General features: G+C 40.7%; 1 long non-coding RNA gene across 1 annotated transcript in view; it reads right to left on the bottom strand.

The window, feature by feature from the left end:
- Positions 1 to 3,220: 3,220 nt before the first annotated feature.
- The window catches only part of LOC147142207 (uncharacterized), a 46,942-nt gene continuing 35,062 nt past the window's right edge, over positions 3,221 to 15,100 (bottom strand). Inside the window, exon 4 of the long non-coding RNA XR_015088128.1 lies at positions 3,221 to 3,554. This is a non-coding gene — a long non-coding RNA (uncharacterized LOC147142207). The remainder of the gene's footprint in view (positions 3,555 to 15,100) is intronic.

The following is a 15,100-nucleotide window of genomic DNA, read 5'->3' on the forward strand; positions in this document are numbered from 1 at the left end:
AGCGGACGATTGAAAATAGAACATAATCTGCTGCAGTAGTTTATTCCATCTTCAATTTGTTTGGTTTCCCCACGATGTTTTTTTTTAATACTGTACGAGTAATTTTTAGAAGTGCAAAGATAATTTAAATACATGTTTTAACACTGCCAGCAAGGTTTGAATGTCAACTTTACACCGATCTAATTGGATCGGATGATAGTTTGCATTTTAGCAAAATCTGTGATCGGCTGTAATGTCATTATTTGCAGATTGATCAATGACATCATAGATCCGTGTAATTGGACATTAAAGCAAACACAACCTCATTTCGCTTCGAGGACATCTTGTGCTGCCTTCATGGATGTGTGAGCCAAAACACAAATTTTTAATGTTAGCAGTTCAGTCTTGTCAGAATTTAGCTTGCAGCAAAGCTGGACGACTAGGGAATTTTAGTACGTGATAAAAGTCAAGTGAAACTTGATTAATTGAAGACTACTTTAATATAAGGTATAAGTAAAGCAGTCCCCAACCATTTCTGCTTTTTCACAAAGACATTTTGACGGACCCACATGATGAAAAATACAACTCACCATTGCGCTGAATCAAATTTTGTAATTAGTGGAATCCTGCATGTCTCTCTTAAATGAGCCGGCCGGTTTCATCTTGTGTTGGATTGCGTATTAAAGGCGGGACATGGTAGTCAGGCTTCCAAAAAGTTTAGCATTTCTCCAGCTCACTGTATTTCATTCAAGGCCAACGTTTTCTTTACCATGAAGGACAAGGGGTGAAGCTACGTGTTAACTCCATCCATCCATTATCCATACCGCTTATCCTCACAAGGGTTGGCGAAAGTGCTGGAGCCTATCCCAGCTGTCAATGGGCAGTAGGCGGGGGACACCCCGAATTGGTTGCCAGCCAATCGCAGGGCACACAGAGACAAACATCCGCACTCACAATCACACCTAGGGGCAATTTAGAGTGTCCAATCAACCTAACATGCATGTATTTGGGAGGCTGGGGCCGGATTCAAACTCACAACCTCTGCACTGTGAGGCGGACGTGCTAACCAGTCGACCTCCGTGCCGCCCCTACTTGTTAACTCCATAGCTAAAAAAAAGAAATAATAATGATACTACTACAACTACTACTACTAATGATGATAATAATAATAAATAAAAGCATTGATTGTATTTTTACTCATGAAACAGAAATGTATCCCCGAGTTGTCGAATCACACAATTAGGGTGCGGATCTGTGTAAATGGCAAGTGCAGCCGACATTGCCAAACACAAATATAATGTCACAATGTGTAAACATTCAGAATGGCTTGCTCAGGGACTAATTTGTGGCAATTGTCAGCTCGTTAAATACGTTACTTAATTATGTAATTTCACATTCGATGGGTGGAGCAATTAAAAAATGAATTGTCCATACAGCATGTCCCCTTTAACATTTTAGGTCTCTCCAAGTGTTTTGAGCAGCAAAACGTTTCACGTTTCTGAGAGGTCAGTGAATCGATGTGAACAATTGTGTCACACCGAAGGCGTGGCATTAAATCAGGAGGTAAAACTTTCCATAATAAGAGGCCCACGGTTGGAAAGGCTTTCTCACCTTTACTTTTAAATGTGTTGCCACGGACATTGACTAAGTCCTGCTTTAGGGCCCTCCGAGGCCCGCCGGTGACACGAGGGCACAGCATATCACTAATATAAGCAGGTGCTTCAACGCGAATGTCAGTGTAAGTGATGATAAGGGTCTTAAATTGGATCCTGTAGGAGGAAGCCAACGTATAGCGGCCAAGACAGGAGTGATGTGAGAAGACTGCTTAAGAGCCCAGCAGCATTTTGGAGCAGTTGGAGGCAGTCAAATGATGATTTGTTGATGCAAGTGAAGGGAGAATTATTGTGTGGGGAGATACAATCATTTCAAGTTGTGTACGCTTATGTGGGGTTTTACATCTTCTCTTTGTGCTGGTACGGATTCTCTCAGGGCATTCACACTGTTTTCAGAGTCCATAAACATTAGGGCTGTAACGGTACGCGTGGGTGTATTATTAAGTTTCGGTATGGCATGTTCGGTTCGGTCCACTTGCGTTCGGTTCGGTCCACTTATAAGCGCGAGCTTACTCACGGGCGCTATTGACTGTTGCATGCGGGAGAGGAGAGTGGCGGCACAACAGTGAGAGCCAGAAAAGAGCCAGAGCTCGAAGGTCCCCCCCTCCGTACACTGAGGTCTCCTGTTTGGGAACATTCTGTCTGTCCTGTTAAAATCGCCCATGGGGGAAGGTGCGTGGTTAAGTCCGAAAGTTGTATGCCGACATTGCTTCATGAGATGGGCGGCAGGTAGCACGTCTCGCGCTCTTCTTTCTCCGCTGCTCAACTCGCTTTGCCGTACGATGCATTCATGAACCTCGGAAACATCACAACTCAGCAACACACAAATCCGACCACAACACAGATAACCCAATTCGTGACAATATGCTGTTGAACATGCAAAGATTTCAATGCCTAAAAAGTGTATACAATTTCATAACGATTTTAAAGTTACTGTATTTTTTTTCATTATAAAAATAGTTTTAATATAGTTAGCAATAACTGTAACTGTTATTGTATGTATTTTTTTTCACCACAAAAAGTGTATATATGTACTGTAATGACAACTTGGCTTAACTAATAATAACTAATAATTTTTCCAAAAAAAAGTACAGTTTACTTGACATCTTTTCAAAATAAAAATATTTAAAAAAAAAAATCTGTTTTTTGTACCGAAAATATACCGAAACGAAGTTTCCAAAAAAACAAACTGAACCGAAACGTGATTTAGCGTACCGTTACACCCCTAATAAACATGCATGCAAGCTTCATAGAAGACTAAAGCTAAAACCAGGGCTGGACTTGACTACAAGATACTTTGTTGATTAAGATGGAGATTTCATTCAAAAACGTGCCTTTGCACTTATAAATGTATTTTGTTAATTATAACCTTTGTGTGTGTGTGTGCGTGTGTGTGTGAGGATAAGAAAGTATATCATCCTCTCTCTCTCCCTCTCTGTTGGGGGGGGCAGTTGCATGAGGCAGATGATGACTGTCTGTTCATGTGTGTCTATATGGCTTCGCCTAAGGAGAAATAGGCAGACACTGCTGAGAATCAGCCGTCAGATTTTATTTGAACTCTCCTTGCATGCACGTTTTTATCAAATTGTATACGTCGTAATTCTCAAACTGCTTGTCCTGTCTGTTGTTTATTTAAGGGTTAACATTTTTACCTTGACATGATTCACATTTTCAATTTGATAGGAATTGAACTACAATTGCTTGCTAAAATGTAGGACAAACGCATATGCAATTAATATTTGAATGTTCTGTTCTGTTATTTCGATGTCATTGCCAGAATGAAGCATGGTCTTACTTAAATTTATCCTCGATGTCATGTTGTTGTTCTTTAGACAAGTTGATTCTCAGCTGGTGGGTCCCTAAAAGTGAGCCGCGGAGCGATTTTGGATGGTCACAGACAGGTAGTCACAACTTCTAGGGGGGTCCTTGGTTTAAGAAGACAAACTATTGATGTTGCACTTTCTGAAAAAGAAGAGATCAATGGCAAATGTTTGTTTTTGTAAATGCAGTTGTCATGCTGATCCTCACTTTAACATGTAAGCACGTGTGGTAACCTCAAAACACGTGTCCACTGTGCTGCCCTAATCCACAATGAATTCCACACAAGCTATGTACCGGTAGATATTAAAGATCAATTCATAATTCACTATGCCCACCCACAACTTTCATGACACCAACTTGATGAAAAAATATATATTGTCAAAATAAATCCTCTTCATAGGACATTCATTTAAGATGCTAATCAGACATCCCACACTTTTGAATACCCCTTTGTTGGTTTAAATGTGATTTAGGTGAGTATAACACTTTTGGTGAAAAAAAAAAATAATGTTTGCATTTTTGGCTCCATTATCATGTAAGGTAGGTGTCACCAACATGAGGCCTACTGGCCCCCCTAGAAGCACATGAGAAGCCCCGCACCTTTTCCTGAAAATAGCTCAACACGGTCTGCCAAATTCCCAAGCACGCTAAAGAAACAAGATGTGGCATTTTTTTTTACATCCGAGTGCACCTGTGCTGTCTACGAAAATAGAGCCCTCGGTTTCAAAAAGGTTAGTGAACCCTGATGTAAAGGAATGACTATAGTGATAGCTTTTATCCATTTTTAGTGACCAACGTGTGTGCGAATGGGTGTCCATTTCCATGTGTCACCTCTGTGATGGACTGGTGAGCGGTCTAGGGCCTACCCCGCCTCCCGCCCTAATTCAGATAAATAGTTCTCACCGAGCCACCCTAAAAAGAAAAGTGGCGTTGAAAATGGAAGAGATGCATCACACCGAGTTTGGCAGCGTTCAAGAGGGCGGACTGACCACTTTCTGAAAACCCCCGACGGACACACCCTCCGAGTGTCGCCCGCTGCTGACTCACCCACTGCGTGCGCTATCGCAAAAACACTGTGATGGATGATGAGTGAGTCAGCTGGCAGGTCCCTTCTCTGCTCTGAGTTATTTCTCTGTAGACACAAAGAAGATGTGTGCCCGCACCGAGGAACAAATGATCTAAGTGGAAGGGACAGCAATGCAGCAATATGCAGCTCTTAAAAGTAGTTTCTCATGCTGCAACCGCTGCCGGAGAAAACAAGAAATGATTGCAGAACGAGAGAGGGGCTGATCACAGGGTCCATTTTAGTCCGAGAAGAATGAAGCGCTTCCTTTTGATGTAAGAATACAACGGGAATAAAAGATGGAGGAAATCTGCGAGTGACACATTTAAAGAAAGGAACCCGCTTTCGCTTCATCTTCATGTCGAATCTTAATTTTTTTTTTTTCCCCTCTTTTATTTTTATGGAAGTAATGATAATTGTCGAGCGCTCACAGATGTTGGCAGGCAGGTTGACAGATGGCTTTTTGAAGTCCACAGAGCGACCGTATATAACAAACAAAAATGAATAATAAATACAACATCGTCAAGTTAGATGCTACTTTGGGCGAACTCACTCCAAGCTGAATTTCATCAAAGCATTTTCAGGGGAAAAAAAAAAAATCCAACGTGAGTGCTAATGTTTGAGTCGTAAAGATGAGCAACCACCACCTACACGATGTAGCCTGCTTAAATATGAACGCTGCAAAGTGATCCTTTAACATTGACCCTGAGTACACAGCTGTTCATGGGGGTGTGATAGGAGGGGGCTGATCCTCCAAATGGTAATGGCCGAATCACTGCATGTATAATGAACCACAGCGAGGGAGGCATTTTCATTTTTTTTTTTACATTTTTTATATGCATCTTGCCTCTATTCTGCTTGCAGGTGTTATGCTGCTGACTTTACTTGAATTAATTACAGAAGAACAAAATGTGGATTGTTGTTGAATGTTTGATAACATATTTTGCCTGCTGAGTCCATCGAGGATCCTCATTAGAGCGTGACTGGGACAAATTATTGTCCGTTTTATTTCCAATGGATCTTACTTTATTACAAAGAGCATAATAAGATGAGCCAATACGATATACGTTGTGCTTGCCACCTGTATACCAAATCCACCATTGATGAGATATTTCCTATTTTTTGCTAACCATTTTCCATCAGCCATCCTCAGAACCGCAGTAATGCATTACCTGCTAGCACACAGTCCGATTAAGCAGAGCCTAATTTAATCATCTTCAATTAAGATCGTAATTATCGCTGTCTCTTTGGAAGTTATGACCGGGATGTCTTGATTTAGGTACCTACTTTGCTCGGCTTGCAAGTCCACAAGCAAAAGTGTGGCGGTATAGCCGGCTTCACATTCTGCCAGACAGTTTTCTGCAGAAATCACTGGGGTGAGTTTGTTTAAAAGAAGAGGTTTTCTTTTACTGCAGGGGACTTTTCTCTTCTGATGATCTATTCTGTTTAATGGAAGTGATATTTTCTTGCATTTCTTTTGCTTTGCGTTTTCTTTGTCTTGTGCTGAAAAAAGTCCCCAAAGCCATGGGACCGCAACTGATTCATTATTATTTCATGCCAAGAAAGGATTTATTTATTGTCATGTACATATGTCACATGCGCCTTTGTGTTTTGGCAAACACCTAATTCGTAAGTGTAACCAACCAACTTAAAAATAACAATTATTTCACTTCTTGAGGGGGTCTTATCTTTCCATTTGACATGCAACATTTTCTTTGTTTTCTAAATGCTCATTAAAAGTGCGCCTTGGGTTGTGTGCGCAGGTAGACGGAGTTGCATCGAGAAACTTTCGCGCTCGTGAACGCTGGCGAGGCGCGGCACAACATAATCCCAAAAGCATTCCGCTCCAAGCGAGGTGTCTTCCGTTACGAGCAGCCACGATAACATCCAGGGAAGATGAGATGGAGAGTGCGGCAAATACAACACACTAGATCCATAACAATTAAAGCACAAACACCCGTAGGGCAAATCAATGAGGGAACAGCTGCGATCTCGGTAGAATGAGGCAAAGTTTCAACCAGATTCACAATTGTCTTCCGGGTGCAAGGAAAGAACTCCAAGATCCTACATAAGCACAATCAATTACAGCCTGATCTGATGAGATTTGACAGAGATTTTTGTTCATTAACATTTTAAATGGGATTGTCTGTGTTAAGTTTTAGCCAAATAGGCTGCGTTACATCCAGATTGATTTGACATAACAACTTCTGACCTTGAATGAAGTTCATACAAAAAATATGCAGCTTTTGACTTTAGCTACAATGCATTTTTGTGCCAAATATCATAGAAAATAACTATTTTTATTCGGGCTGTCAAAGTTAAAGCGTAAACATTGAAGATGAATTTAAATCTTATAAAGCATTAAAACATTTTTAACTCAGTTAACTCCGTTTTATTTACATCCCGTGGCAGGTGACCTCTGCTCACTTTGCAGCCAAACTTAGAGGAGAGTCACTGGCGCAAAGACAAACAAAGATGGACTTTTACGTAGTTTTACTTTAAAAAGTTGCTCGACAGCTCATTGGAGAAATTTGCGCACTCTGCAAAGCCTTTGGTGTACCGTTAAACAGTTGGATTTTACAAGACAAGAATTGTATTCAAGGATCACAGAAAGCTATTAGAGCAGTCTTTGAATCGAAATATACTTTGAATTTTTTCCCCACATCAATTCCAAGATTTTACTCAGTGTAGAATCTGTTCCAAGCTTTGTAGAAAATTGTAATTGAAAAATGCGATTAATCGCGATCAATTATGCAAAATTGTTAGATTGATTAGTTTTAAAAATTGAATCGCTTGACAACACTAATTTTATTCTCATACTATACCGTGCTTTTTTTTAAATTAATATCGACAATAAGGAAAATGGCTGATTTTAAATTGAGTTTTAAACCAATTTTTCCAAACCTTTGAGCCAAACATTTCGAGGCACAAAATGTATGACTACTGAAACAATTAAACAGTCTCACTTGACTCACAATTGACTTACTTAGTGTGAAATGTGGGCCTGTTTATATTGAACACAAAGCTGATTACACTCACTCAAGACAAGACTTACTTTTCTGTATCAATGGCAACAGGTTTATTGTAGTCTGCAATGTACTGGTCGAGCATTTAATCGTCCAACCTGTCACTAGACATCACTGGCGAAGATAGATGAACAAACATTTTTTTTCATTTACCTCTGTATCTTTTGTTAAAATTTCAGGCAAATTATGTGAATTTGGATCATTTCCAGCCACCTCACTGAAAATCTTGCGGGCATCGGCAACCTGGTTGGGAAGTGGTGCTTTAGACAACAAACTAGTTGAGACTGAATCAAAAGTGCAACAGTAATGTCAGCATTCCAGTTTGCCTCACTTGCTGAACACACAAATAATCAATAAGCACTTTAACAAAAACAAAAAAAAAGAAGAAAAAAAACCACCTGTGATTCCATTGTCCATCATAACTTGGGAGGCACCATCAATTCGCAGAATGTCCCTCATGAAAGCATGCAGAAAAATGTCCGCCCATGTACAGTACATCCATAATGAAGGCATTTCAAAGTGACCATATTATTGGTCAACAACAACAAAAACCGATGATGGAGGATTGCCACTACCTTCATCGGCACATGTAAAAATCAAAAAGCAATTCCTCCTATATGCATCATGACATGAAGGTATTATGGATCTTTCATGTGAGGAGCTCAGCAGAAATGATCGCTTTTGAAGGCCTTTATATTTTGGCCAAAGCACTTTAATGTTTTTTATCATGCATGCAGCTAGTGAATATTCGGCGAGTCACCGCACCAGGGACCTGGACAAAACCTACTTTAATGAGGTATCCTGCAGGGGCTCCCACAGGGGTGTCCCTGCATAAATATGTGCTCCATACAAAGACAAAAAGAAAAAGCGGGTTCGTCACCCAACACTCAGAATTGCTCTGCAAACGTTACTGGATTCATATTGAAATGTTTCGCACCTGATATGAGACGAGTCTCGCTACCCGATGTTGATTATTGTTATTTTAGGCACAGACGGGCCATTTGGGGCCCACCGTCTTTATTGTAGCGGCCCTCGGCTTATTTAAAACTAACTTCTGACACGGCCTTGTAACCCTATTGGTGGGGGTGTTGAAAAAATTGTGTGTGTGTGTGTGTGGGGGGGGGGTTCACCCACGTCCCCCATGCATGCGACTCACCTGACAAATATCAATACTAATAAATTTGACTTATACAGCTATTCTCGATACGCAAAGAAACTATTTACAATTAAAATGTAGTGTTTCTCTTTATAGTGACTCATGAATTCAGATAGTTCAGCTTCGGAAGCAAAAATGTTTTTCTCCTCTTTCAGCTGTCTGTGCCAAGGTCTGATTTGTGACCATATCAAATGAATAATTACCTAAAATCCTCAAGTAAAGACTTGATTAAAAAAAAATCTCCTTCAACTACATATTACTCTTGCTTTGGTTCAGAATGTGGAGATCTGCTCACGGCAGGGGCGCATCTAGTGTAAAAAAAAAAAAATCAAAAATCAATTTAAAAAACTGCTAAACTAACTATAATACATAATAGCTTGATCGATTGGTTTTCGCATTTTAATAAAGTCGGGCTATGTCAAAGTGACAATTGCACCCTTAGATTTTTCTGCATGCGACTCTCGAAGGAAAAAGTTTGGACACCCCTGCTCTAAATTGTCTATTAATCTGAATGTGAGCGTGAATGGTTACTTGATTGGCTGGTAAGTGGCAAACAGTCTGAGGTTCACACCGCCTCTCACTCAAAGTCAGCTGGGGTAGGCTCAAGCTCACAAGCGACCCAAATCAGGAAAATCGGTATAGAAGAAGCATGGATGGATGGATGCTTTGTGATGGAAGAAAAATAACTGCAGACCGAGCGGCAGATAGAACGACACTCAAACCTCCATTTCGCTTGCTTAAGATGCACTTAATCAACATTCAATTCCACACTGTGGACAGAATTCTTAACAATCAATCAACTCATCGACTATTTTGCCCATCTATACTACAAAGCACCGGCTTGACAAGCAGTCATTTTGATAAATTATTTTCGGTTTTGTAAGCTTGCCAATATCCACCAGAGGTAAGTTGGCGGTGTCAAACAGCAACTGCGCTAATGTCTTTGAATGCCCTTCATTGCTTACAAGCGCCCAGTCACGTCTCGTTTTGGGCACAACTAAATCACGCCGTTGGCTCCGCCTCCATCTCATCCAAAGATGCTGATAGGTCATTTTTTGACAGCCACAATCACTTCACAAGGAGGCGAGATGGATTTGTGAGATTACGCGCTGCTATTCTTCTGATTTTATCTACCGCACAAGCTTAATATAACACACACAACACACAAACGCTTGCTCAATAGAAGATGGGGGGGGAGTACAAAAATAAAACCATTTTCGTATTTCCCACATGCATATTGATTGTTGTCTGATGGACTGTAAGGCGGCAAGGGCTACTCAAGGCTCACATGCTCAATGCTAATGTCATGATAAAAAGATGAGGTCAGCAAGGCACCGGCGTCACCAAAGTAGAATTGATTCCAGATCAGATCTCACTTACATGAGAAACATGGGTGTAAAGGAATTGATTATGAGTGCTGAGAAATGGACGCTGCCTGTGGCGAGATGAAAGCTGGAGGTGGGATCAGCAATGTCCTTCTCCTTTGGCCTCCCGTCCTTCTCTGTCAAGATCACCATCATTAAGGATTTAACGCCGTCAGCTGTTCCCACCATTAAACCCACGTTCTGTTTTAAGTTTTCATTATTATGAAGCTCACATTCACCCGGGTTGTTTCAGAACTACTGCTTTCTGGAATAATCCGCTTTTTCCTCTTAGAAAAAGATCACTTTTACTGCATGTACATTAAAATGAAGCACATACTTAAATAGCGGAGCTAAAATGTCATTTATCTGGTTCTCATTTTCAAACAAGAGCCGGTTCAAAATGTCTGCTTTCACACACATACCAATGTTCAGTTTAAGTGAACACATTTCCATGATATCGTATTTGAGTGAGGCTGGATCTCATTAAATTGTGCAGGTGTAGCTAATGTGGTTTCGGGTGAATGTAAAATGAGTATTTGAACACAGTAACACAAACAGTAATAAGCCTTATAGATATGATATCTTTAGTTTTGTCCCATTTACAATGACGACAGTTAAGAAAGCGTATGTTCACCATATTTGTGCTTTGTGGTGGTCACTGCCCATGATTGGATTAGTAGAATTCGCATTTGCCTATTCTGAGTTTTATGGGGGGGGGGGAACCTATCTTCCATCAAAGCAATGTCTCGTAAAAATATGTATTCGGTGTTATTTGTGTAGTCAGGCCATAGCGGTCATCTTGAGGCATTGACTGGCAATCGCAGACCTTTGGGCGTCAATTAGTCAGGGTGTTCTCAAGTTCACAGTACCTCAAAAATGTTTCCCTGTATTCACTTGATTTTTTTTTTTTCCATTGGAAGGATTTGCCATTTAATGAGAAATTCCCAAACATCTTGTGAATTGATGTTACATGACATGAAAGGAGATTAAGGTCAGGGCAAAAAACAACCATCAGAAAGCAACAGTCTCTCTTCAGCCAAGGCCACCCCGGGCCAATTTGCGCCCGTGAAAAAAAAAACAAGCTTTTTAATTCAATGATTTGGACTAAGAAGACAAAAGTTCCTCTCGGCAAGCCCCCGAGCTAAATGCCCTCGGCCACAAGGCTGTCACCGCAGTTGTGTTGCCGGCTGCAGTTTGAGCGAGCGTCAAGCGCCACAATGCCAGCAAAGTGGTCACTTGAAATGCAAGGGAGCGCACCGTAAACAAGAGGTGATGTCATAATTCATCAAACGGTGTCCTAAAATGGCACGGTATCAAAATTCCTCATAAATGTATTATACTGCTGTTTTGTGAAACCATTGGTAAAACATTGTTGAAATACCCCGAAGCAAGTATTTCCGATTGCCACCTAGTGTAAATGTCATGATGCAAATCTGATGAAAATTAATTAATCCAACGATGACAGCCACACGGGGAAAAGCAGTTCCTGTACACACTTCGAATCATTGAGAAGGTGACACCGGCGCAGCCCGGAGGCAGCCCTCCTTCACAAGTCTCACTGATAATCTGAATTTACTTATGTCATTGATTAGGTCTGCAAGACAAAAGTCCACCAGGGCATTCAATCGTGCCAGTTTTGCAGAGACAGAGAAACACGGGACAAACAAGATTAATAATAGCCTGCACTTCTCGTCCCCGGGGCCAGGCGGCTAACAACTCTTGACAAAACAGGCCTTCAAACGGCAGATGGATTGTTTGCGGAGATGAAGGGATGCTGTATTGGGAGCATAATTAAGAGAGCGAGAGAGAGCGAGAGCAGGAGATGCCTGGGTGCCTTCCTTTCCCAGAATCCCTTTGAGTGAGCCTTTGCGAAATTAAATCAGCCGGCGACGGTTGCCATCGAGAGATTCCACCTGGGAACAGTGACCGCCGACGTGAATATACACTAATCAGACTTTGTATCTTCTGAAGAAAAGATTGCGTTTAATAAATGTGAACAATACTCCTGTGGTTCAATAAATAAGGCGTCCAGACCTTGGGAGAGTTAATACAGAGTTGAGTAAGGTATTGAACACAGGCAACAACATCTGTGCTGCTTGTGATGTCAGACGTGAGCTGAATGGCTTTATGAGAATGGGCTGGATGTGAAAGGAGAATTATTCGAGAAATCATCTTCAACATCAAAGCTTTCATCCACATTCAAGTTAATTACGGCCCAGGGCAGCAAAATCACATTTATCACTGTCTAAAGATCAGATAAGCTATAATAAATGCTTCTTACTTGACGGTAAAAGTAAAGTTCAGTCAATTAAAACCCAGCTCGACATCATTACGTACTAACCCACGTTAGTCAAACTTGCGCGAAAATATCATTTGGAATTCTGTGTGTTGCAAACATCTATTAATGCGAGAAAGCATTCTGTCCTACATTCAGCTCGCTCAAGGGATTCATGGATGCTGCTCGGTAAAAGCTATATATTTTTTTCACATTCGGAAAGCGTTCAATTCTCCCTTCCTGCGCCGTCTGTGCTTGTCAGACATTAGAAATAATCTCACTTATGGTTCATGGCCAAAGTCATTTAGAAAAGATGCATTCTCGCGAAGCGTATGTACCCCTCTAACATCACACAGAATGCGAACGCTGGCCTTCCAATATGCACATAATTCTTACCAGGTACTAGAATATCAGATTGCCTAAGATTTACTGGGCAGCCATTTGGCTGAACACATTATTTGGAGGTGTAACCGATCATATAAATGCAACATTTCGACAAGAAAGTCTTAAAGCTCTTAAAGCCGCTGGGAGCTGTGTACAGACATGTCCAGAAAATGAGGTCATGTAAATTCAATTTCAATGTAAATATGCAGTAAATTCCCCTTACTGTAAAATGACCGTCTTCAAACGATTTTGATGATACACTGTCTTATAATAAGAACAACGCGGCAATCACAAATCTCACCAGTCAGAGACCACAGACAACAGGTTGCAAACAAGCTCTGAATTCACCTTACAGGGTCTTCAGCAGGTTTTGTGTTCATCACGTCAAGGATCTTTTAGTGTAGACGTCGCTATAAAGTGCAGTAGACTATTTGCTTTGCTTGTGTATTGCAACCTGGTGGGCGCTCCAGGTAATTACTGAAGTTTGCAGAGAGAACCAACATTCTGCCGTTTTACTGACTAGTCCATACAGCTAAGTTTCTTTCTGCTTACATTCTTGTAATCAATAATAGAAGAAAGCAATCCCTTGCAGTTTGTGGGAATGCTTTTTACTGTGTGAAAAGAAATTGAACCAGGGAAGAGAGGAACAACTTTCCAAACCCATCAAATGACCCAAAAAATAAATGTTAAAGCACCTTTAGTTAGTTCTGTGCTGTTTGTACAAACATTGCTGCACACTAAAATAATATAGTTTATTGAGTCCTCACATTCTGGGCTTTAGCTTCCAATCATTGTTTTTGCCATTGTATTTACAAAAGCATTTTTTACAACTGTCAAATATACTTTGCACAATAGTTTAGAATTAAATTACATTTCCCAACAGCGTGGGAGCCCAGAAATCCAATACTTGAAGAACGACGGTAATCTTCGGCTCTTGATTGCAGTTTATATCGTTATTACACTGACCACGTTAGAAAACTCAAAACCCAAATGACAGGAACAATAGCTGTATTATTTGGATTGTTATTTACCACACATGTCGGAGCAGAGAAAGACAGTGACACAGCCTATAGATTTTAGCACAATCCCTGCATAAGCTTAAGGGGTTCATATAAAGTGCTAATTTGATAGACAAAGCCCCCGACAAAGCGTCTGGATGTGACAAGTTTGAAAGCAAGAGCAGGTTTTTCCTTTAAGAATCCTGCCGCTACAGTACAATAATGCAAATGTAGAGCTCATGGCCATGAAAAAGTGGATCAGGCAGCTGTCACCAATCTAAAGCCAAGACGGAAGCCTTGCGGCGGCGCTAACACCTGACACATTTAATCAAGGGAGAGGGTCAACATTCAGGCCACCACCGTCTGCAGGGTAGCTGCTGAATGTCCTCACAAGTAAATAAGAAATTGGTGGAAGATCACCTTTTATTCAAGCCTGACTTATTCTTCCCCGTCTTGAAATTGTATTCGGCGAGCCCCAAACTGTATTTATATTCGTAAGGAATTGATAAAAAAACGGACTTGTTCAAATTGACTAACCCTTGCAGGGGCGCACGCTAAGTCAACTTTTGAAGTAAATATTCAGTCCACTCATTTTCACTATATTACTGACAAATTGGATGAAGGACGGAGCAGAGGTTTGTCAGCAACAAAAAATATTCAAGAATATTAATGTTAAAAAACAAAAAATTAAAACTAATTTACTGGTCGCACCGTGCGGGCAAGAGTACACTGAAAAAAATGGTGTGTTTCCCACTCACGTAATACTCGTGTGTGCCTATGGGCAATAAACTTAAGAAATATGTTTTGGAAATAGGAAAGGACGCCGGACTCTTAACCCACATTACTAAAGCAATTACTGTATGTTCAAGATAATTGGATCATCTCTAGAAATATATAATGTCTCAATCAATTCCACGTAATTCAAACTAAATTCTTAATCAGCTAGTATGCCGTAATATGATTTGAAAATGCAGCTTTTAGGAATACAACATAAATTATGGAGAGCATCACAGCACCATTAATTCACCAGTGGTGTTTCCAATCCAATATTTGGCTCATCTCAAGTTAAATAAGGTTGCCAATATACTAGAAACAGCTCTCAGTTTGATGCAGTGCAGTAATACAGTCACATTAATGGAGTGTGTACCTAATGACGTGTAGTAAGTGCACGCGCAAGTTGGTTCCTTTATAAAGCTGCCATCGCCTCCAACCACAAGAACTTCTGAGGGTTTCTAGATTGTTTGAACATGTTTAAAGACGGACATCAAATAGATCGCGTTTCATATTGGCCTTTTAATTAATTGAGGAATATTTCGGCAGCTTGCATCACTCGGGAGAAGGAGACTACACTAAATGGCTCAGGTGTTATCACTTTTGCCTGCGTGTTCATCAGGATGGCGATCGACAGATGAACAAAGACG

Source organism: Filicampus tigris, chromosome 9 (genome assembly GCF_054856515.1).
Source record: "Filicampus tigris isolate MCC_2025a chromosome 9, RoL_Ftig_1.0, whole genome shotgun sequence".
Lineage (NCBI taxonomy): Eukaryota > Metazoa > Chordata > Actinopteri > Syngnathiformes > Syngnathidae > Filicampus > Filicampus tigris.